We start from the raw sequence: 24,530 nt of genomic DNA, 5'->3' as shown, positions 1-24,530 counted from the left end.
TCCATAACCACCAACATCACTATTTCATTAGGACTTTTTTTCCATTTGTTAGGATTTGCAAATTAACTAGGCAGAGCTAAAAATAAAGTAATTATAGTAGACACCTTTAAATACACATACATACATATTCCATATTCCATCAAAATCCATTGAACTGTAGAATCACAGTTTGTTTTTAAATAAATATTTAGAATTCAAAACCATCTTTCATTGTGCCTGATCAGTGATATTCATTTTGTAGGTAAATAGTGTTGAATTTCAATTGACAGATATGCTGGAAACTATTTTATGTCAATTTTTAGCAGAGTTACAAATTTCAGCTCAGTAAGAGGTAGGATACACTTTCCCTGCTTTGAGCTAAAGCAACTTGACATACTAATTTTGAACATACATTTTAAACAACACAGTAATGAAAAAAACAGGGTGGAAAGGTGAATATGGCATCTATAAATTGTTATTACTCATCACTAAATCAATAAAAAATGTGTTACATGGACACTATCCTAGGTGAGAAAGATTTTTCTTGTGACTCAGAGGGTAAACGTCCTTGAATTCCCTTAACAAAGTAGAATCAAAAATGGCTTTCAGAGAAGAACAAAAACTTGTACAAATGAGGGGAAAACAGAAAGTAATTCAAGTAATTCAAGTAATTTTACAGAAATGACTAAGGGTCATGCACTTTCAAAAGCCAGAGTTCATGGATTTGTACAGGCACCAATACACTTGAATTGCTCCAGCCTTGAATTGCTTCAATGCCTTACAACCATCAAAGAAAGCCAATAAAAAAATAGAACAGGATCTCAATTCTACAAGGCCTCCAGGTCATACATAATTGCCGCTAATAGCAGGCTTAGGTCAAAACAGGTTATAGGAAGAAAGGTGGAATAATTTAGGGATATGAATACTACATACTCTCATTTTGAGATCGTTTTCAGACTAAGCATGCATCCCAGTGCAGGAAAACCAATAGTCAAATCTACTTTTGGATACAAAAAATAAGAGATCAACATATTGACATTGTGTTTTATTTCCAACTATATTAGAAAATTAGAGCATCAAAAGAGAGTAAAGGTAAAAGAATACTGGCACATTGCTTTATATTATGCATATTCTGAACATTAAGAAATTTAAAGACTGTTTTAAAAGGGAAAAAAAATTTGTTCTTGATTGAGAGTATAGGGACAGTAATATTTTGAAATTAAGTATAAAAAGTTACAGACTATAATAGTATGTACTTAGTACCTCTCTAGCAATATATGTGTGTTTACATATATTTAAAACCTTACCAAGATATTTTCTATTAGGACATCCTATGGAGCTAGAACTCCAGAATCAGGTTATAGATGGCTTCCTGGCAATAGTTTTCACTTAAACTTGGGTGTTAAGTGTTAGGTAATTAGTAATATAACTGAGAGGGGCCCATTCAATTTTGATTTCTGTCTCAACACTGGTTGTCTGAGGCATGTGGGGGAGGGGTTGCACATGTGCCACATGCAGGAAGCAATGTGGAGAAGATGGGAGAAAGCCTTGTCTCTGGGGAGACTTTGCCTGGTGACCATTACATGTCTCACATGGGACAGGCAGGCAGCAGACCACCACAGACATTGCATCCTCCAGAGGTGTTCTCCAATAGATGGACAAAGGTCTCCACCAATGGACTGCAGTGGTACATTGGACTGGACCAATGGTCTTCTGTCAACAGGCAGACTTAGGGAGGAGACTGGGATATAGAAGTAACTGTATAATAATATTTGAGGTCTTCTTGGCTTTGGCCTTTTGGTTTGGCTCTAGCCAGCTGTTTGCTTCTTGCCCTGGCCCTAGCCTATTTTTGTCCTTTTTGCCCTGGCTCCAGCCTGCTATATAGCCTTTTTGTCCTCACTGGCTTTGAGAAATGACGCTCACTCTTTAAAATTTTAAAAAGTTTAATGAGGGATAAAAGGGACAATATCCAGTGCTAAGGTGCTTGGCAATCTGCTAAAAGCAAACCATTAGCTTTAAACAATGTTCTCTATATACTGTTACATGACAAGGGAGTGGGGGGGGGGGGGGGGGGGGTGAAGGGGGTACATGCATATTCATAAGAGTGTATACATATTCAAACTTTCCTGTGAGTTTAAATGTTCTAGGAGCTCTTTTGCTTGGCTTTAATTTTTGACTTGTCTGCATGCCATCTTGTAGTTTAAACAGTATCTTTTCTTTCTTCTTGAGGCTCAGTTCTGTTGTTTTGACACTTCCTAATAATAACTGGAGTCAGTAGTGGTGTCCTGGTTCTTGTCACTGTTATCATTCAGGTAACAAGGTCCACAAATGTGACAAACAGCATAGCTATTTCACACCATTATCTGAGATAGTTACACAAATAAAAGCATTTTAACTTTAAACAGTTTTTATTGTAATATTATGCTAAGGCCTAAAATATATATTTATCACACCATTATTACTTATATAAACTATACAATACATACATAAAATGACAGGTTATATTATACCAAAAAGCAGTTAAAAGGAATTACAAATGGTACTATATCAGAATCTTTGTGATCAATAATAACTTGCAAAAGGTGAAAGCCGATAACAATATTTGTTTATAACACTGGCCCTTGCTCACCCTCACTCTCTCGTCCTGCTGCTCGCTGGGCGTTTGGCTGCACTCTGGCTGACCTCCGAGCCTTGTGTGTAGCCTGTGTCCCGCCCCACCCCTCGCCTGTCCCAGCCGCCGCCTGTCCCGCCTCCCTGTGTTCTGACCGACGCCCTGCTTGCTTCGTTCCTGCGTTCCTGCCTGCCTCTAGCCCTGCTTCGCCGGTCCAGCCCGCCACCACGATCCCCACCGCCATCCTGTCCAGCGTTCCGGACGTCCCGCCCGAGCGCCCCCTCCCTCACTCCCCTGGTGTCCGGCTGCCCGTGGCCGGGGGAGCTGTGCCTATGGAGCCGTGCCTCTCCGAGGGCTGCGCAGGCTCCCCAGCAGCCAGCGGGCACACGCTCCCTGACACTGGACCGTCGGCGGCACTCCCTGACTTCGGGTGGTAATGCCCAATTTTTCTCTCTCTCTCACTCCCTCTCAATGTTTCTCTCTTCCCTCCCCATCCTTTTTAATTTTTCTTCCTCCTTTTCTGCCCTTTCTAGTCTTCTGTAGTAAGCCAGTACCTTTTTTGTTACCAATAAATCGTTCTCAGATATAATATTGTCTTGTTTGACTTAATTTTGTCCTAGACCATCAATTTTAATAGAACTTCCCACAGTTCCCCACAGTGGAATGCAACAACAGGAATTAGTCTACGGTCATCAGGCTTTTGATTTGAGAGCTAAAATAATAATAGTAGTTGTTTAGCCAAGCATATTAGAAGCACTTAATAAGTTAATGTAATTTCCTGTCTTAAAACTCATTATTACACAAACTCCTTGTTACTGCATTTTTTTGGTCAAATTTCGAGTGTTCTGACAGGTAGATGTTTTGGTAGATAGTGTTTTTTCCTGAGTAAGGTCTTCAGATCTTGGGCTTTGAAATAACATTTGAGCTACAAGTTCAAATTTTAGGAACTGCCAAATACAGCAGCATTTTAACTGAAAATGTTTAGGACAATTCCCTTTAATAGAGGGGGTGCTGTGCAGCCATGATCAACACATTCCTTCCTCAGACTCTTTGCTGGAGTGAGACAATTGTGCAGTTTCATCTTGCCATAATACACTGATATTTATTGCATTAGATGATTCTCCTTTTCTCATGCAATCACTATAGTTTTGTTCCTTTCATCATAAAAAAAAATTTACATGTAGCTGTTTTTATGTTCTTGTTCAGTATTTGAGATATAAGAGCAGCATGCTATTTTAGCTCCTTTCTTTTTTTGGAGATATAAGAGCAGCATGCTTTTTTCAGCTCCTTTTCTTTTTTTCTTTTCAGGCCAAATTCTAATCCTTTTTTTCACGGAAGTAGAGTGAGAGGACAGAAACACAGATAAAGGACAGAGCATACTCCCTCTCTACATGCCGTAAAATAGTCTTCCAGGTACTGACAGAGATAAGAGCATGAATTCATCAGAGTTAGAAGGTAATAGACTCACAGAAAAGAATGCTACAAGTATGAGAAGTAGCCACAGCACCAATCCTGAGAGTCCAAGAAGCACTTGGACAGTGCTCTCAGGTGCTGAGATGGTGCTGTGCAGTGCCAGGAGTTGGACTCAATGATCCTGATAGGTCCCTTTCAACTCAGCATGTTCTGTGATTCTATGAGAGGCTGCATTGCTACATTGCTTTTAGGAGAGGAGGACAGGACTGTGAAGACACCCTTATACAGTCTTTTGGATTAAGAAAACGGATCCATAGTATATATTCCCTAACTTGAATTTAAGAATGAATCTGCTTTAGCTTCTTGTGTCCTTACTTTTTGATTGCAGTAAAACTATTAATTGCCAAAGCAGCCTGAATACACATTTTTTAACATTCTAGTGCCTTTGTTTATAACTTATATTTTTTTAATACCTCAAAAGAGCAATTGGCCTTTTACTGCTTTAAAAGGTAAAATTATGATTCCAAATGTAAAAGGGCATGGAAATCAATTAATGTCTATTGAAATAGAAACATCAAACCAAACCCACAACACATCTCCCTCCAAACCCTAATCTTCCCCATTCAGCTATTGCCCTTTAGATATCTCATCCCTTTTGGAATAAAATTTAAGTAGCATACAAAAGTCATGTATTAGATAACTGTATGTTATATTTGAATCATCTTAAAATCCTACCTGGCAGATGTGGATTTATGAAACTTTACTTTTATGCAAGATACTATATGTAAAATGAAAGGTTCTCTGTGTATTGATCATTGTAATTCTTTTAGCTATTAGGGAAGATATCATACTACCGTTGAAGGTTAAAGGCTAACTTTCTTTTTATATCATTTCACTTCATAGAAAGCAAACAGCAATCATAATGGAAAAAAGTTTGGTGAAAGAGTAGGCCAATGTAAGGGCTAACATTACCACAAACAGGGTCACATTCCAGTATAGAAATGCTAGAAAGTTCTGTTTTTCTGTGGGCTAGCACTAGGGATTCAATGGCTGAGCAAGCTGTAATCCTTGCTTTTTACTTCTTCTGGCTTTTCTGTACTGTTAGTAGAGTTGAAATCCACCAAGAGCCTGTCTAGCAATATCATTCCTGCTGGTTGTCCCCTGTCACTGGTCTATACTGTCCCCCATCCCCAGCACTGTAGGGCTGCATTGTATCCTACTGCCTGCTCTGTTGTCAGCACCTGCCCCCTGGCTCCAACATAGCAGCACCCTCCTGGTTTTGTGGAGTACCTATCCCTGACGACATTTCTGTTTCTGATGGTACCAACCTAACAACCTAAATCCAACTAGAGCTGGTAAAAAGTCCGACTTCACAGGTGCCAAAGTTCAGTGATTATCATAAATGGCTCAGGACAGCTCTTTCAAGCAAATACATTGGATGTTCATCCAAAGGCCTTCTACTCATCTTAGTGCACTTAAATCCACCTGAGTTCCAAGTTTCACAATTTCTGTTGAAAAATTACATGTGCTTGTTTCTCAGGTAAGTTCAAACTGCCTGACTTCTCTGCAGGGGAAAGAAAGGCATGTCCTTTAGCTGCACTTGTTTCCTGCTGTGTTTATCACCTATGTAGATCCTCAACTTCCATCTCTTGTAGAATTAGAATTCTCAGATGTTACTGTACTTTGCTGTTAAGGATCAAAATCAAAATATAATCCTATTAAACTGGATGGCACAGTGCATGCAGATATTTCCTCATGATACAGTTTGTTCACACAGCAATCAATGCTGAAAATAACTTATTGGTGATTTACTAATAAATAAATATAAATAATAAATAACTTATTCTGGTTTACCTGCACTTCCCTGCTTATTTCTTTAAGTGATCCTTTTGGTTTATTCCATGTAATCAAGCAACATGGTAGATAAATTGAAATTCATACAAAGGAATTAGAAATTTCCTGATTGTCTCCAATCAAAATCTTATGAGAAATTTTAATAAGAGTATTAAAAAACTAATACAGTACCCATTATGTTGACATTAGATCATACTTGAATAATGTCCTGCTATTTGCCTCTCAAATTTAGAACACTTATTAGTATCCAGATGCACCATGGTCCATTATTCATTTTTTCTACACATCCCAACAGGTGAAATTCTGATTTTTGTTGAGAAAATAAAATCAAAAGGTCAATTTATTGTCTTTTAGTAACATTACAAAATCTTTTCGGTACTTCTCGAAAGGGTAGTTCTGCTACCATATGCAAAGAAATGTGATCTCTCTGTGGAAGGCTTAGTAAAAAATAAATAAGCAAAAAGGCCACAGATATATTGAATGTGTATCCTGATATTTATTACATATGCCTCTGCAATCCCACCTCTTCTTCTTTCCCCCTCAGCCTAAAGCAAGAATCACAGTGGAGCTAACGGAATCTTCAGAAGTCATGGAGACAAATGAAATCTGCTATAGAGGAAAGCTTCTAGTTCAAAACAAGTAAATCTGTAACTGCAAACTCCTTAAGTTCTATTTCAGTCTGCATGGAAGATACAGAAACCTACAGGCAGATAAAAAAATGCACAAAAGAATTCTTTTAGGGTGTAGTAAAATGGAAGACACAAAAGGAAGGAAGAGGAATTATCTAGGTGTATGTATTGTTACAAAAATTGGCCAGATACCTCAACTTTCCCCAACATTCCTATTGTGAACACATTTTCTTCTGCAATAACTTAGAATATGTCTTTTACAAGAAAGTTCAGTGGTTTTGGTCTTAACATTTATTGGGAGAATTAGAATATTTGAAGTCAGAACTGCACTTAAGAAAATGCACTGGAAATAGTTCAGCCAGAACTTATGTTTCTTTCCTAAATCCTCATCCACATGAAAGATAAAAGTATCTTTTATGTAGTGAAAATCTGCTAATATACAGGCTATTTTTGATGCTTAATACATTTATTCATGCACTATATAATTTATTCTTTAGCTCTTTCCTTTCTCCACATCTTGTCTTCCATAATGTACCTAAAATACAAATGGTGGAAACAGTTCAGTTCCTAATCTAAGTGACATTTTAAAAAGAATTATGCTTTCTATGTTCTTGAATCTACAAGTCTGCTCCTCCTTATATCTGTTCTGTTTTGTAATTTGTATACAATTTTGCTGTGGATTTAAGACTAAATTTTATTTTGTCTTTCTATTGAATAACTTGTGCAGGCATAAGTAGCTGCGTTAACTGTGAAGTGCAAGACAAACCACAGCTTTGTACAATGAATGAACATTTATCAGTAAAATAAACTTTTGCTTTTGACTGAGTAATTTTACCAGGTATTGAGTAAATGTTAAAGAAAACTAGGATCCTGCATGAGCAAATGTCAGATGACATTTTTCAGACCCCAAACCACACACTGTAGATAAACCCATCCAAATTTGTTTTTCTTGATGCATTGGTCTCAAGGTCAGAGAAAATAAATCAGACCTTCTCTGTCACTTAAAATTCCTAAAATTCATGTGTTCTTGTTTCTACAGACACAGCCACTCTTCACAAAGAATGTCTACCAGTTTACAATCAAGTGCAACTACAACATCCTCTGGCATGTATTATTACTCTGAACTACTTTTCCTTTGTACCTACAGCCTCAAGCCTCACATACAGATTTGCAGAGAACCACAAGCTGAGTTAATTCAGTAAACAAAAAGACCAGTGGCAGTCTCCGTAGAAGAGTCAGTAGAAGTCTAAAGAGAGCTGTAGACTTGTTTTTGGCTTTCTATTCCTTTTCCCTGAGTAATAAAGCCTCTGTTCTGGCCTTATCATAAAGCAGAGCGATGTAGCCCTGGGGCCCAGTCTCCAGAGAGACAGGGTGCCCAAAGGCTAAGCTAGCTCAGGCCGGTAGCTGCGGGCCCAACCCCATAGCAAGCTTGGTAGCTGTCAGCTCTTATAGTGATTGCAAGCTCTTAGGATTTCAGCTATTGCTTGCTAGGTAAGTTTGCCCTTGGCTTGAGGCAGCAGCAGATGGCAGAGAGAGAAGGAGAGGCGCTGGCTGGTTCCACAGAGATGGCTTTATTGGGGAAGGTCTGTGAAGGGTCCCCGTGCTAGCTTTTCTTCTGTCAAATGGGGTACAGTATGCCCTTTTTATAGGGTTGGGTAGAATCCAAACTTAACCAATGGTAAGGGTTTAGGGGGTATCCATAATTGACCAATAGTAAGGGTTAAAGTAACATGGCCTCACAAAGTTACAGAGATAGGTTATGGGGCGGAGGTCAGGGAAACAGGAATTTTCTTTTGCTGTTTCAGCATTCCTGTGACCATGGTCACAAGGGTTTTCAGGATGAAGAAGAGACGAGAATGTTGACTCCATGATCAGAAGGCTTGATTTATTATTTTATGATATATGTTACATTAAGACTATACTAAAAAGAAATAGAAAGGAAAAGGTTTCTGCAGAAGCTAGCTAAGCTAAGAATAGACAAGAATGAATAACAAAGATCTGTGTCTCAGACAGAGCAAGAGCCAGCTCTGCCATGAGTGGTCAGGAAATCCAAACACCCACAGGAGACCAATCACGGGTCTACCTGTTGCATTCCACAGCAGCAGATAACCATTGTTTACTTTTGGTTGCTGAAACTGCAGCTTCCCACAAGGAAAAATCCTAAGAAAGGATTTTTCATGAAAGATGTCTGTGACACATTCCTATTTTTCATATTCTCCATGGCACTTTTCGCAAATTTATGGGGTTTACTACACCTGTGAATGCAGCTTTTTGAAGTTTTTTACAGTAAGAAAGTCAATTGGTTTTACACTGCCTTCTCAGACACCTCTTACTTTAAGCTATGTTGTCCATGACATTCAGCATAATTATTTGCCACTTCTTATCAGTTGAAGCATTTAGGTTATAAATACGATGCAACAATAAATACCATGCAGTACTGTTTCATAATTTATCTCTGATATAGATGATGGGATCAAGTACACCTTCAACACATTTGTAGTGGACACCAAGAGGAGTGGTGGGGTTGTTGCACCTGAGGGACAGGATCCAAAGGCAGGAACTCAAGAAATGGGGTTTGGGGAGCTGATCCTGCCCTTCTATTCCACTCTTTGAGATACCGTCTAGTATAATATTGTCCAGTTGTGGGGTCCTCAGCTCAAGAAGGACATGGCCCTGTTGAAGCAAGTTGCGAGGAGGGCCACAAAGATGGTAACAGGGCTGGAGTGCTTCTAAGAAAACAGACTGAGAGAGTTAGAGTTGTTCATTCTGCAGAAGAGGTGCCTTTGGGAAGACCTCAATGCAGCATTTCAGCGCTTAGAGGAGGCTTATAAGTAAGATGGGGACATCCATTTCAGTGTGAACAGGATACAATACAGGGTTATTATTTTAGACTAAAAGAGGGTAGATTTAAACTAGATATTAAAAAGGCATTTTTCACAATGAGAGTGGTAAAACACTGAAACAGGTTTTCCAGAGATATCCTGGAAATATTCAAGGTCAAGTCAGACAGGGCTCTGAACAACCTGATCTAGTGGAAGATGTCCCTGCTTATTGGAAGCTGATTGGACTGGATGTATTTTGAAGGTCCCTTTCCAAAACTGTTCTATGATTTTTTTATTTTTCTGTGATTTGGTCTATATCTAGCACAGACAGCCACCTGGCAATGTCACTGCTATGTTTCATCAATGCTGCTTTTCTATACAATAGATTAGGTGTGCTGGTCTAAAACTCAGCAGGAAAATTAACCTTACTTAAGCTCCCCTTGTTCCCCCATGCCCTTCCAACAGAGGAAATACTAGGAGACACCAGAAGTGGGAATCACAATTTTTCTGAAAAAAATCCTTGCAATAAACACAACAATATTGATAAAAGTGGATACCAAAAGAGAGAGTGCTCTACCCACAAGAAGGATATTCGCCACTGAACAAACAAAAACTCATCCCAAAGACAGTGCCCGGTGTGGTTTTCACACTGAACTCAGCTGCTATTGGTGCTGCCACTCCTGATGGTCTTGTCACATTGTGGGGAAAACAGTCCCGCCAGAGTGCCAGAGCTGCACCACCCAGTCCTGCAGGACTCAGCTACACCTCAGAGCAGTCCCTTCAGGGGTATGCCCAGAAGACAGGGGACTGGTAGGGCACAAGGAACAGTGTCTGCAGGTCTGATACTGACAGTCCCTCTGCTAGAGCAAGCAAGACAAAGTGGCCAACTTCCAGGTTCTGGTGCTTGGCTTCTCCTGATGAAAATATGATGTAGATGGTTTGGAGCAATGCTAAAATTCCACCTTCCCTCTCTGTATCCAAAACATTAGATTAAATAGAGCATAACATGGGTATTGATAATGGTCCAGAGGCAGTTTGTGTGTTTCAATGTGGCATTAAATTATGCTGTGTAGACACATGTTAGTGTGCAAGATAAAACTACTTTCTTTATACAGGATGTCCTTTCTCAAGAGGCAGATTATTATTAATGTAAAATAAAATCCCTGAAAAAAAGGGAAATATGTCACACAAATACTAGGATGTATTGTCAAACTAAATAACTCAGTTGTGCTACAAAAGCACATAAGCTTTTATGCCTTGAGGGCATCCAAGCCCTTTTCATCAATGTTTATAAAACATCCATCTGTATGACAATACAAACAGAAACTTCACAGGGATAAACTATTCCCAACACACATTTCAGCATGACTGTGGCAAAGGATAACAGAATGAGATACAATTAAAGAAGACATTAAGTGGGAAGCTTAATGTCTATTAAGCTATTTCTATTGGAATTTTTAGCGTTAGTCAGAAGGAAATTTGCAGCTCTTTGTAAGCTTGCTGGTTACACAAACCATTATATTTGACCAAAATTTCAGGTTTGATTTAGACAAAGGATTTTAATTGAGGCTACCAATATGAACATGTTATTACTCAAATACCACTCTACAGTCACTATTGGTATCTTTCAGTAATAACCTCAAATAATGTTAACATGATTTATAACTAACTTAAATAATTAATAATCAAAAGGCTGATTGTCAACACGAAATACAGATGTGATACTACAGTAAACTAGGAAAGAAAAGTGTCTCATATATATGTATATATATATATATACACATATGCTGAGGGCACATTCAGAAATAATTGTCCTGAAAGAAATGAAAATCTGCTCAATAATCATCTTGACACATCTGAAATGAGAATAATAATAAAACAGACACATCAAAATGGACAGTAGGAAGATGCTTGAGACACAGAAGAGTTCTGAGGCATACACTAGACAGGATGGGATATATACAACGGAAATGACTGACAGATGCTACTGTCAACGCAACCAGGCCAGGACTGGGCAATATGTTACATAGACTCCATGCATTTACAGAAGGCTGATCTTTTGTTTATTTATTAAGAAACCCATTGCTCTTTTATATCCTTTTATATCCTAGTTTGCTGCAGGTTGACCTAATCGGTCCTTTACTTAAAACACCCTCACCATTGGCTAATTAAGAAACCACCCTTTGGTAAACAGATCTCCATAACGCATTTCACATGTTCACAATACCAGGTGCAGCAAGTTAAGAATTTTTTTTCATTCTTTTCTCTAATCTTCTCACAGACTTTCCCAGAATGATGCCTGGGAAATTTGTCTGTTTCTCTCTGTGGCCAGAAACTTGCTGCCACACTACTCCTCAACCAAATTTATTGGGAAATTGGACGAATTCTAAAGGGCTACAGAGTAACATTAAGATCAAAGCACAATTGTCATAACAGAAAAGAGAGGAAAATTTATGCTCAAGAGTCTGACATTTCTATTCCCCTCATTTGAAAGTCCTAATGAGGAATTGTAACAGCAATACAGTCTTCTTATGGGGTAAGTGTTGAGATCAACTCAGTTAGAGAATGGTATTAAGACCAAGGTTGTTGAGTTGGACTTGATCACAAAATTATTTTAACTTTTATGTATTCTTCATATATATTCTTAGCTCTGTAGACCTGTATTGTATAGTCATATAGTATAGTTCCTAGTTAACTCCAGTATTTTTCCTATTAGACAAAACATATTACAAAGAGCCTCTCCTAATCTTGCTTCTTCTGGCCACCAAGGAGAAGCCACTCTCCCAAGACACTTTCTCATAAATAAACGAGAGCTGTTAGCAAGAAGTGGGGGAGCTCCAGAAGAGTTGAACCAAGTGGAGGAATTACCTCATTAACTGTGTTTCTAACTGAGGATTGTCAATTATGCTAATTTGCTAAATTTACAAAACTGTACCTGCCCAATGTCACATGGTGCCCTGGTTTAGGGCAACTTTGAGAGGAAACCTCCAAAAGGGGACCCCCCCAGAAAGAAAACCCAAATAGCCCCTCCCCCCAACCTCTTTGGGAAAAATTTCCTCAGAGACAAGTGGAAAAAAACCAGTTTATTTAAACAGGCAAAGCACTCTCCAGCACAAAAAATGAACAATACTAGATGACAAAACTCATTTGCTGCTCTGAAGACATGACAAATTCAGAAAATCTCTCCAGTGAGTGGTTGCTCTGTTATCAGTCCCTCCAGTGCTGGGAAAGGCTGCTGTCCATAGTACTCCCTGGTAGGCCACAAAGTGCAAGCTCTTGGTGCTCCCCTGGTCCTAGTCTGGTGCAGGTTCAAACAGTCCCAAGAAAAGGAAGACAAAACCAGTCCAGGGAACCCGTCCAGGGAAAATTTCTCTGCCTCAGCTAGAGCATCTGAACTAAAAAGCAAAGGAGGGCCCTTTGCTTTTTTGCCCCACCGGTGCCCAGACAACACAGTCAAGCAGAATGTGGAGGAGTGAGTGCAGGCTGATAACAAACTCCGTGCTTCTTCTTCCCCCTGCCTTCACTCTCAGAGCCAGTCTTGAAGGCACAGAATATAATATGCAGCATAAACAGAAAACACGACTGGGGATACAAGCATCATAATGTGACCCTAGGACACATGGGCATATTTCCATAGTTGCCCCTGGAGGCCTCCAATTCCAGCTTTTCCTATACTTTCTATATTATTATTAGTATATTTCCTTCTATTAATATTGTCTCAAAAGATGTGTTGTTTTGTTTCTATATTTTTAAGATATTAGTCTCGATGATCCTTCTGGATCCATTCCAACTCAGTTTATTCTGTGATTCTGTTCAGTGACTTCTATTTTCTTGTGCTAGTGGTCAATGTTTAAAATGAGTTTGCATAGTTTGGGAAAAACCCCGAAGCTATACTAAATACTCATGATTGCTTTTAACTGTGTTATTAGTTACTAACAAACTTTGTGAACCATTTTGCATTTACTTTCATTGGGCTTCATATTTTGAAATGTACTTTGGCAAAATTTTGCAGAAACAAAATTTTACATTTCCCACTACTAAGTGGCTGAACAATGCTGACTTTCTTGGCCTTCCTTCACAAAAGAGGTGCTTCAGCTCTCTGATCATCTTCATGGCCTCTTCTAGACACATTCCAACTAGTCCAGGTCTTTCTTGAATTGAGAACCCCAGAACTGGATGCAGTACTCCAGGTGGGATCTCACAAGGGCAGAGCAGCAGGGAAAAATCTCTTGACCTGCTTGCCCCTCCTTCATTTTAAAGAAGCATTGAGAAAATGCTGCTACAAGGGACAAATATTTCGTATCATCTTTTCTCCAGTGTTTACCCTGTAAGTATAATATCTCTTTTCACTGTCACTTTCATAAGATTGATCAATATGTGATCAATACATGATTGGTACAGATTATTTTTTCCACAACTATACAATAATAAAAGTAGCTATAAATATTCTCTTTTCATCCATTCACTAAGAATTAGTGGTAAACATCTTGATCTTAGGTACTCCTTTATATCTCATTAATGATTAGTTTTTACTCTTTAATCTATTCCTCAAGAAATAGAAAATTAATTAATCATCATCCCCACAATCACTTCAAGAAAACAAAGTTACATGACTGGCATCAAGTCACTAAGTGACTCCTAACTAACATGTATGTGATTTGTTTCACACTGGTTAGAATCATGGAGGAAGAGAATTTATTGGCATGTAAAAAAATACTGTAATAATGTGACCTTCTTAGACTGCCAGAACTTTTACATAGAAGTTTAAATCTACTTTTTATTTCATCTCTAGGCCTCTGGTAGGGAAACTTCTGGAAAATAAACCCAAACATCCACATGCACACAAAAATTTCTACAAGAGCTCTTCTGAGATTACGTCTGAGATTATGCCTCCTTGACATAGAGCTGGCAAAGCATGGTTAGGGTCTCAAGATCACCACACTAAAAGCAGAACAAATTCCAGTGCTGAATCCTAAGGAACTGGAAGGCTGAAATTCTTGTTCTGTACACTCCTGAATTACTTAATCTCAAGTAGTTGTAGTGAAAAAACCAAAATCTTTCTGCTGCTCTGGAGTAGGAGTGTATGGATTACTCAAACCCTGAACATCTGGAATACTTGAAGCCAGAGTATAAGTCAGCTTCATAGCTTGTGTGACTAACAAAGGCTAGGTATTTGCCAATTGAATTAGGAAATAGCAGTGTCAAACTTGAAATATCGCTTGGAGTGTTCAGCTCCTCATGATACGAATGAGGGCTTCACCTGTCCCAAAATTATGACAGAATCTGCTTCTGTAGGTCACAATCAGGGCAGAAAATACTATGTGTGCATAAAAATTAGAAGTACACATTGTTGTACTCACTGAGGTTGAACCTCACCACAAAATAATTTCACTAAATATGAGCTTTCCAACATCTGCCAACATAATGGAGAGATCCACTGTTTACAAAAATATTAGCGGATGAAAGTTAGATGATGTCAAATTCTCCCCATGTGTATCACAGCATTGCTTTTAGCTCTCCCTCTCTCTTCCGTGGCCTGAGCTTAAGTGAAAAATGCCTGCAACAGAAACTGTAAAACAAAATAGGAAGAGAAAAGACTATTAAAATAATAATAGTTTTTAAAATGACTGATTTTCCTCTGTGAATGGGAGGGAGATTTGTTGAGTTGACTTCTTTTTTCTCCTCCCTTTCTTTTTTTCTCCTTTTAAAGCTCAGTGCTTTATGCTTGCAAGACAATATGTAGCGGAATGTCAACAACCGTATCCTTCTGCTTTTCATTTTTTCTGATTTTCTATTTCAGTAACTATTTCCTAATTCACAACAGGGGAAATGTAAACAAAAGGTCTGTTGTTTAAGTTGCACAATCCTGACTATATTTTCAAGTATACACAGATACAGACCAAAATTTTAGCTCTTGCTGTTGAAGCAAAATTACCATTCACTGGCTCTTCTTAAAAAATCCTTTAGCATTTGGTATGTCACCAGATTAGATAGGTGCAATCGAGTACCATATCCAGCCTTTTTTTAAACACATCCAGGGATGGTGACTCCGCCACCTCCCTGGGCAGACCATTCCACTTTATCACTCTTTGCATGAAAAACTTTTTCCTAATATCCAACCTATATTTCCCTTGGCACAGCTTGAGACTGTATCCTCTAGTTCTGTCAATTGCTGCCTGGTGAAAGAGACTTGACTACAACCACCTTTCAGAAAGTTGTAGAGAGTGATAAGGTCACCTCTGAGTCTCCTTTTCTCCAGGCTAAACAATCCCAACTCCCTCAGCCGTTCCTCATGGGGCTTGTGTTCCAAGCCCTTCACCAGCCTTGTTGCCCTCCTCTGGATGCACTCGAGTGTCTCAACATCCTTTCCTAAATGGAGGGGCCCAGAACTGGACACAGTACTCAAGGTACATCCTCACCAGTGTTGAGTGCAGGGGGAGAATGACCTCCCTGCTCCTGCTGGCCACACTATTCCTGATACAGGCCAGGATGCTGTTGGCCTTCTAGGCCACCAGGGCACAGTGCTGGCCCCACCAAGGCACACTGCTGGCTCACGTTCAGTTGGCTGTTGACCAGTACTCCCAGGTCCCTTTCTGCCTGGGCGCTCTCCAGCCACACCGTCCCCAGACTATAATGCTGCAGGGGGTTAATTTGACCAAAATGGTCACTTGGACTTCTTAAACTTCATCCTATTGGACTCTGCCCATCCATCCAACTGTTCCAGATCTCTCTGCAGAGCCACCCTACCCTCCAACGGATCAACACACGCTCCCAGATTAGTGTCATCTGCAAATTTACTAATGAAAGACTTAATCCCTTCATCCATGTTGTCAATAAAAATATCAAACAGAACTGGTCCCAGCACAGATCCCTGAGGGACACCACTGGTGACTGGCCACCAGCTGGATGCAGCACCGTTCACCACCACTCTCTGAGCCCGGCCATCCAGCCAGTTCCTAACCCAGCAAAGAGTGCTCCTGTCCAAGCTGTGGGCTGCCAGCTTTTCCAGGAGTGTGCTGTGGGAGACAGTGTCAAAGGCCTTGCTGAAGTCCAGGTAAACAACATTGACAGCCCTTCCTGCATCCACCAGGCGGTTCACTTGGTCATAAAAGGAGATCAGGTTGGTCAAACACAACCCACCCCTTCAAAACCTGTGCTGGCTGAGTCTGACACCCTGGCCTTCCTGTAAATTCTGTCTGATGACACTCAATACAAACTATTCCATAATCTTACCTGGTACTGAGGTCAGGCTAACTGGCCTATAATTAACAGGATCCTCCTTCCCACCCTTTTTATGAATGGGTGTCACACTGGCCAGCTTCCAGTCATCTGGAACCTCATCACTGAGCCAAGACTGTTGGTAAATGATGGAAGGTGGCTTTGCAAGCTCATCTGCCAGCTCTCTCATTACCCTGGGATGGATCCCCTCTGGTCCCATAGATTTATGAACATCCAAGCATCTCAGCAGTTCTCTGACTGCCTCTTCTTGGATAACTGGGGGACCATTCTGTTCCCTGATATCATCGACCAACCCAAGAGGACAGCTGTCCTGAAGGCAAGTTGTCTTCCCACTAAAAACTGAGGCAAAGATGGCATCAAGCACTTCTGCATTCTCCTCATCTGCAGTTACTAGGTTCCCTCCCTCATCCAGTAAAGAATAAAGGTTGGCCTTACCCTTCCTATTCTTTACAAAAGTTGCCATTTTAAGTTCAAACTGAGCTTTGGCCTCCCTAATTTTTTTCCTACATGCTCTAGCAGCCCTCTTAAATACTTCCTGAGAGACCTGACCCTCCTTCCAAAGATGATACATCCTCCTTCTATTCTTAAGTTCCTTCAAAACCTCCTTGCCCATTCAGGCTGGACATTTGCCTTGTCGACTCATCTTTCAGCACACAGGGACAGTCGGTTCCTGAGCCCTCAAGATCTCCATTTTGAAGTACGCCCATCTCTCCTGAACTCATTTGTTTTTAAGGACTGCTTCCCAAGGAACTCTCTGAATAAGTCTCCTTAATAGGCCAAAGTCTGTCCTCCAGAAGTCCAGTGTAAGAGTCTTATTGGTATTCCTCCTCATTTCACCAAATATCGAGAACTCTTATAATTTCATGATCACTCTGCCCCAAGCGGCCTCCAACCACCACATCTCTCACCAGACCATCTTTATTTGAAAAGAGCAGGTCTAATATAGTCCCTCCACTGGTGGGCCCACCCACCAGCTGCAAGAAAAAGTTGTCCTCCATACACTCTAAAAATTTCCTGGACTGCCTTTTTTCAGCTGTATTAAGTTCCCAGCAGATGTGCGCTATGTTGAAGTCACGGACAAGAACAAGGGCTGATGATCCCGAAACAGTATCTAGCTGCTTATAGAGTAAGTTCTCCACCTCTTATTCCTGGTTGAGTGGACAATAACAAACTCCCAGTAGGATGTCAGCCTTGTTGGCCTTCCCCTTAATTCTTACCCATAGGCATTCGACTCCATCTTCATAAGTTTCAATACCTATTGTAGGCATCAAAAGCCTCCTTAATATAAAGGGCCACCCCTCCACATCTTCTCGCTTTCCTGTCTCTTCTGAAGAGCTTGCAGCCACCCTGTGCAGTCCTCCAACTATGTGAGTCATCCCACCATGTTTCTGTGATGGAGACTACATCACAGCTCTGCTGTTGCACCATGGCCTCTAGTTCTTTTTGTTTGTTATCCATGCTGCGTGCATTAGGTACATGCGCCTCAGCTGGGCTACTGATTTCTCTCCTATCTCAGGCTTACCACCCTTGGGCCTGCTTCCAGACAGAACAGATGCATCCCCTTCCCCCTTCAAACCTATTTTGAAGCCCTCTTAACAAGTTCTGCCCCTTCATGAAGGTTAAAAACCTTCTGCCCTTAAAAGAGAGATGTATCCCATCTGGTTCCAGTAGAGCAGGTGCCATAAAAGTTTCCCCATGATCAAAGAATCCAAAATTTTGTCGATGACACCAACGCTTAAGCCACTTATTGATAATGTGAGCTGTCCTATTCCTTCCACCATTTTTCTTAGCCACCAAAGGGACTGAGGAAAAGACTACCTGTACCCCTGCCCTATTGACCACTTGACCCAGTGCCCTAAAGTCCCTTTTAAATTGCCCTGACACTCCTCTTTTCAATCTCATCACTGCCAGCCTGAAGTATCAGCAGCGGGTAATAATCAGAGGGCTGAATCAGCCCAGAAAGTGTCTCAGTGATATCCCATACCCAGACCCCAGGGGAGCAGCAGCCCTCTCTGTGGGGTGGGTCCGGTCCACATATGGGGCCCTCTGTTCCCCTCAGAAGGGAATTACCCATCACAATTACCCTTCTTTTCTTCTTGATGTTAGAGGTGGTGATCTGTCTTACAGATGAGTCAGAACTGGGAGACTCACTGGGCAGATCTAAATCATAAATTCTAAATCATCTGTCTGACTCTCTAGATCCAGTGCCTCATCCCTGTTCTGAATTTGCATCTGGCTAGGGGATGGGGGACGGGAGGAATTTTTATTATTACCTCCTTGAGTAGGGATCCATTTCCACTCCTCTTTATCTATCAGGTGTCCTTCTATTGTCTGACAGTGAGAGGCATAGGAGTCCTCTGACACTTGGTGGGCCTCCCTCAAGAATGGACGGGCTGAACTCCACCAATCTATTTCCCTTTCACTCTCCCTGATATTCCTTAGTCTTTCAACTTCCTCCCTAAGCTCGGCTACCTGTGAAAGTAAGTTGTTCACTTGTTCACCCTGTAGACAGTATGAACACAACACCTCCACAACACCCCCTGAAACCACTGATAAGCTCAAGCACTCCAGGCAGGAATGGGTCTGGACAGACGCATCCTTTTTGGAGGGCTCCTCTTGATGGCATACACTTGTACCGGCCACAGTTTTTGACTGTGTTAAAACCATTACTGGGAGAAAGCTGAAAATCAAGCAGCCAACTCAAACACCTTAAACAACACAGAACACACCTCAGTAGCAAGAAAACCTGCAACCCTGCCTGCTTGCCCTGCCTGTGTGAACTGCCTTGCAAAATGCCATGCCATGCCCTCAGAGATGTGCCATGCCCCAAAATAACATTTTAACATGTCACCAAAAAAAAAAGGAGATTATAGCACCAGTCAAGCCACTCTTTACCTACATATATGATATACAGAAGAATTTCAGATATTATCATTAAAACCTAATAGCATTGGAGTTTATGGCTATGTCTACGGTGTAACATCTTTGGGTGGAAGGCTTTTATATTGATGATTCCTGATACAAGGATACGGTGAGACTTTGATAGCAAAGTAGATTACCAGAACATTCTTTCTATATCCCATTAATTTTTCTTTGTAGTGATTTACCTGACTTGAGTATAATTCCCTACTTATGCAAACAGGGATGGTCACCTTCATTTTTTACTAAGAAGAATACTGAGAATCTTTAGTAACATACCACATGAAATGTGAAAACAAGAATTGTTGATTTTTACAAATTCCCAAGTGTAGTGTTTGTGTGAGAGGAATTTATTAATAAGTTTAATCAGTCATGTGCTCCACATCTGGTATTGGCTGTGCTGACACTACAGTATTTACCCAACATACTTTGACAAAATACTTATTTGCCATTTTCCTGTGCAACAAAAATAGAAAATATTTTCTCTCATAGTGTATGTAGGAAAGACAAGATGATATACCAAGAAGGCAAATACAAAAATAAGATTTCTTTGCAATTTTTTGAGGATTTTTTTTTATGCTGAGGCATTTTCAGGGAAAAGTAAAAAGTCTTAAATAGCTCATAAAACCCCACCTATATACCTGTAGGAATAGAACATGAGTGTAATGTACATAAAACCTCTCTTTCAAATATTCAGATGTTTTTAAAAGAAATGTTTTTTAATATAAAATCTTGTTTCAGATCTGAGATACAAGAGATTTATAGTGGAGAACATAATGCAGTGTCCTTTCTTATTTCAATGACACTACAATGTCACTCAAGTGCCTGGAATAGTATAAGAGATACTAGGCCATAAGGTTAGGATATTTAACTTGCAAGGGAGTTAATGAAAGGGAATGAGTCCTCCTCACAGAGAAGCACAGTAGCTGTTCCCTCTTAATGACCACAAACAGATTTTTCTTCTCCATTAAGACCATCAATGTAGACTTCCATTAATAAATTCTTTCCCAAATAAGAAGATATAATCTAGTTCATTTCATAGGACTAATAAACATCTCTTGCTGTAGCAGTCATCAATATCTACTTCCAGCAATGAAGACTTGCTGTAAGAAACACTAGCAAAGAACTTAATGCTTGCTGTGAAAATCTAGCATGTCAACTAGCCAGTGGTTAATAGAGGAGATTTTTTTTTTTAAATTTGAAAAACAAAAGCAATTCCAAGCAATTTGTTATATTGATGAATTGACTTAATGCTTTTTTCTGCCTACCATCTCTAGAATTGCTCTTATTATTTCTCAGCAAGTACTCCTTTTTGACAGCACTATTGTTCTTTAATCCCAGTTCTAATTTTCAGATACTAATCTGTCATTTTTGGGATTATCACTTTCTCCCTGATTCACCCAAATATGAAAATGCAGTGGGAATTTACTTCAAATGACATCAAAATGTACACATGCATAAACAGTCCATTCCAAGATTCCTACTATTAAGAATTTATGGTGGACTTTAAAATCTCAGAATTTCTTTAAAAGTTTCACTTTCATGCTTATCATCATCAGTAATAGTTCTAGTCTATGAGAGAAAGAAAAGCTAGATTGCTGTACGACAAGGCTATCACCCCTGAAATATTACCGTGAATTCTTCTCTAATATAGGCAAGTGAGCAAATGAAATTCAGGACTGCATTACAGGTTTATCATGTCACACAGTAACTGATGTGAATGCCTTTAGAAGGAAAAAAAAGAACCACAATTTTACAACATTGTTACTCATCTGGTGCTTCAGCATCTGCATTTTCAGCTGGAGATTGCAAGGGGTGTTTTGCACTGAAATACCCAACATGACCAATATATATATTCTCCTACTACTTGCAGATTTTACAGGGGACAGGAGCTGGGAGTGTTCATGGGAGTTGCTTTTAAAAATCTACTGCCAGAGAAAGAGCTAGAATTGTTCAGTCCCCAGTGGCCTAACATTTGTCCTCTCTCATGTACAGTCTGGAAACATTCTTTCCAGACACGACTTACCTTGAGCTTACCAAAACACCCAAACCAAAACATATCTTTCCAAGCAGTTAGTCTTCTGCTGCTCACCAAAGGACAAGATAGCACCAGCCATGAATTTTAATTTATAACCCAAAAATATATTTGGGTATAGATACTTTTTTTTTTTTTCTCACATAGCCAGTATAGTAATGGCAAACTAGGATAATAAATTCTCTCATTTACCAAGTGAAGACAAGCACTGTTCCCCTTTAGGGTACTGACTTCTATTAGCCTCCAAAAAAAAAAAAAAATCAGAAAATAAGTCCAATTGTGATCTCTACTAAAATCACCTAACATTAGCAGAATTAATGCATGCAACTGGAGTTAAATTTAACTAAACCAAATGTAAATATAGACAACTTGAGTGAAAGACTGAAGAAATCAGGGTGGAAGGATATCAACTTCTGTGTCATTTAAATCTCAGAAAAAAAAGGTAGCCTTTGGGCAAATATTCACTATTTTACTAGGCAAGGATATTTTGCTTGTGAATCTTCATATAGATGCTGAAAAGAAGGTTTCCATGACCTAGAAAGAAAATATGCTTTGCCAGATACTATGGCATAAAATCAATTTCTTCATAGTTGTTTATCTCATATCTCATCATCTTCAGATGATGGACCTGCTGATACCAGTCAGCATTTTCCCTTTTTTTTCCTTCTCATTATCTAGTTTTAGTTTATCTGGTCTGGAAATTGAATGATGCCTTCACAGTTTCATGCAGAATAAGAAAGTAACTTAGAAATTGAACTTTTTGAATGGAGCATCTGTCCTCTTTTCTTGTAACATCTCAACTTCTTATGTTCATTAAGAAATAAAACTATACAGTTGTCGGATGATACACTTTTCCTGACCCAGAAATGGGGCAACTGAAAGGTGTTTTAAAAACTTTTATTTCATTTTCAGTCTCATGAGAAGAGTGAGACAATACAGATGTTATAATTCACACCGTCACAATCAGAAGCCAGCTATTTCCTAATTACAATACACTATAAGCATTTCTTGGCCTATCAGCTTTTTCCCACACCATGCTGTAGATGCCTTAAAGGCAATCATCTAAAGCTACCTCTTGTGGGCCCTACTACAATGCAATTTCATAGCTCTATTTCTCCAAAGTATCTAGTCTTATTTGCAAGGCCGTCCTTTGAAACTTTTTTCTAGCTCCATTTCTCTCTCAACAGTATCTGTCCTATTCTGTGGCATTTCTAAGTCAGCATATCTTATCTCAAAGTTTGCATACAGATGCATACTGTGTCGTCCTGCTGTCAGGCCCTGAGAACTTTCTACAAATCCATTTCCCACATACAGTGTGAAATACAAATAATAGAATCAAATAAACACTCTGTAAGCAAGATAAAGTGAGGCATGTGAGTTCACTCTTTTGGTGCTCTTTAGAATATATTTGAAAATACTGTAAGAGATCAAAAAATTGCTTTTCATCGTTCATAGGTGTTTTGCTCCAAGGCATGCTACAGCTGACCTATCATAAAATAGCCACTGCCACTAAAAAAAAGGACTGGTGTTGTTTTATTCCAGCTCTTATAAAAGTTGCTCCTACTCCAAACAATTTTGAAATTGCATTGTTATCACTTCTGTTCTCAATCACTGCTAACACTTCCATTCATTTTAATAAGCTATTGATTTAATAAGCTATTGGAGAAATCAGATGGATAAAGCCAAATGATCAGTGCAATAAAGATAGGGTGTAACGGAAGAAAATAACCTGAAAATCAATTAATGGCTATTTTATTTTATTATTCTATTTTATCCATGGTGACCATGGATATTTACAAGTATCATGAAAATGCTGAATGTAGAAGAACCATTTAAGTTTTTCCTAACAATTTTGTGACTTAAATTTTAAGAGTATTGTTCTGATGAAATTTCTCCACTATTTGTGCATTTTCTAATAAAACAGTCTACTTCTAAGAGCCCATGCAGGTCTCTGCATGAGGTTAAACTTCCTAAGTTGCAACATACCAATGAGTTCAGGATAAAAATATTGACAATGATTCTTCAATTTCTCGTACCAGATGGGAGAAATTTATTATCAAAAAATCATGTTCTTTCATGAATATGTATTTCCCATAAGTATAGTGAGCAGCTAGAAATGTATTTCAACATGTCTGGATGTCTGGACAAGTCATCAATTATATGTTTTTTTAGAAGTCACAATTCTGAATTCATTTAAAAAAGAATGTGGAACGGTTTGTAGCCTTTAAATGAAGCTGCACAGCTGTTTTACTGCTAACCATGGTTGCTAAAATGGATGGCAATTTTCTCTTTTACCAAAGGAAAAAAACCCCAAAAAACCAAAAAAACACACAAGATCAAATTACATATTCTCACCATGCAGATCCATATAAATAGATTCTGCAGTTATTCAGTTTCAGCTGAAATGAAAACTCATTGCCAAGTTCCACCACACAAGAAGATAAATATATATAATCTACAAGTACATGTATGGTACTCTGCATTTTCAGAATTTGGCATTTTTTCTGCACTCTGGTGTTATGTGTAGTGAAAGGCACTTCTGGCCAGGGAAGAGTATCCTGCAATGACTGTACCAATAATGTTATGGATGGAATGGACCTATTACTCCTCTGGCCTCCTTTAAGTTCTTCAGGAAGTTCAGTCTTACTTACGGGTTTCATTTTAAATTCTGGAATTTCTTCCTCTCTCAGAGGTGAGGGTTCTGTGCTTTAATGAAAATCAAATTCAACATTGTCATCATTAATTTCATCAGACCTTTTACAAATATCACCATCCCCATCATCAGGTGATATTATTAACTTCAGAATGTGTTTAATAGCTAAATATTTGAGGTTTTTTTAATAAAGTTAATTTCAATTTTTCTTTTAAAGTTTTTGTTTTTTCCTTGGATCCTTTTACCTGTTGTTTTAATTTGTCATTTCATCTGTTGCCTCCATTGGCAAGCAGATTTTAAACATGGTGTAAGTTCATGACAAAATTCCTGTTTTATCTTTCAGCAATTTCTGTTTTTCATTTATTTTCTCTTGTAT

This window comes from Agelaius tricolor, unplaced genomic scaffold (genome assembly GCF_023055355.1).
Source record: "Agelaius tricolor isolate 1412-34295 unplaced genomic scaffold, bAgeTri1.0.p SCAF_27, whole genome shotgun sequence".
Taxonomy (NCBI): domain Eukaryota; kingdom Metazoa; phylum Chordata; class Aves; order Passeriformes; family Icteridae; genus Agelaius; species Agelaius tricolor.
This window is presented reverse-complemented; position numbering follows the sequence as displayed.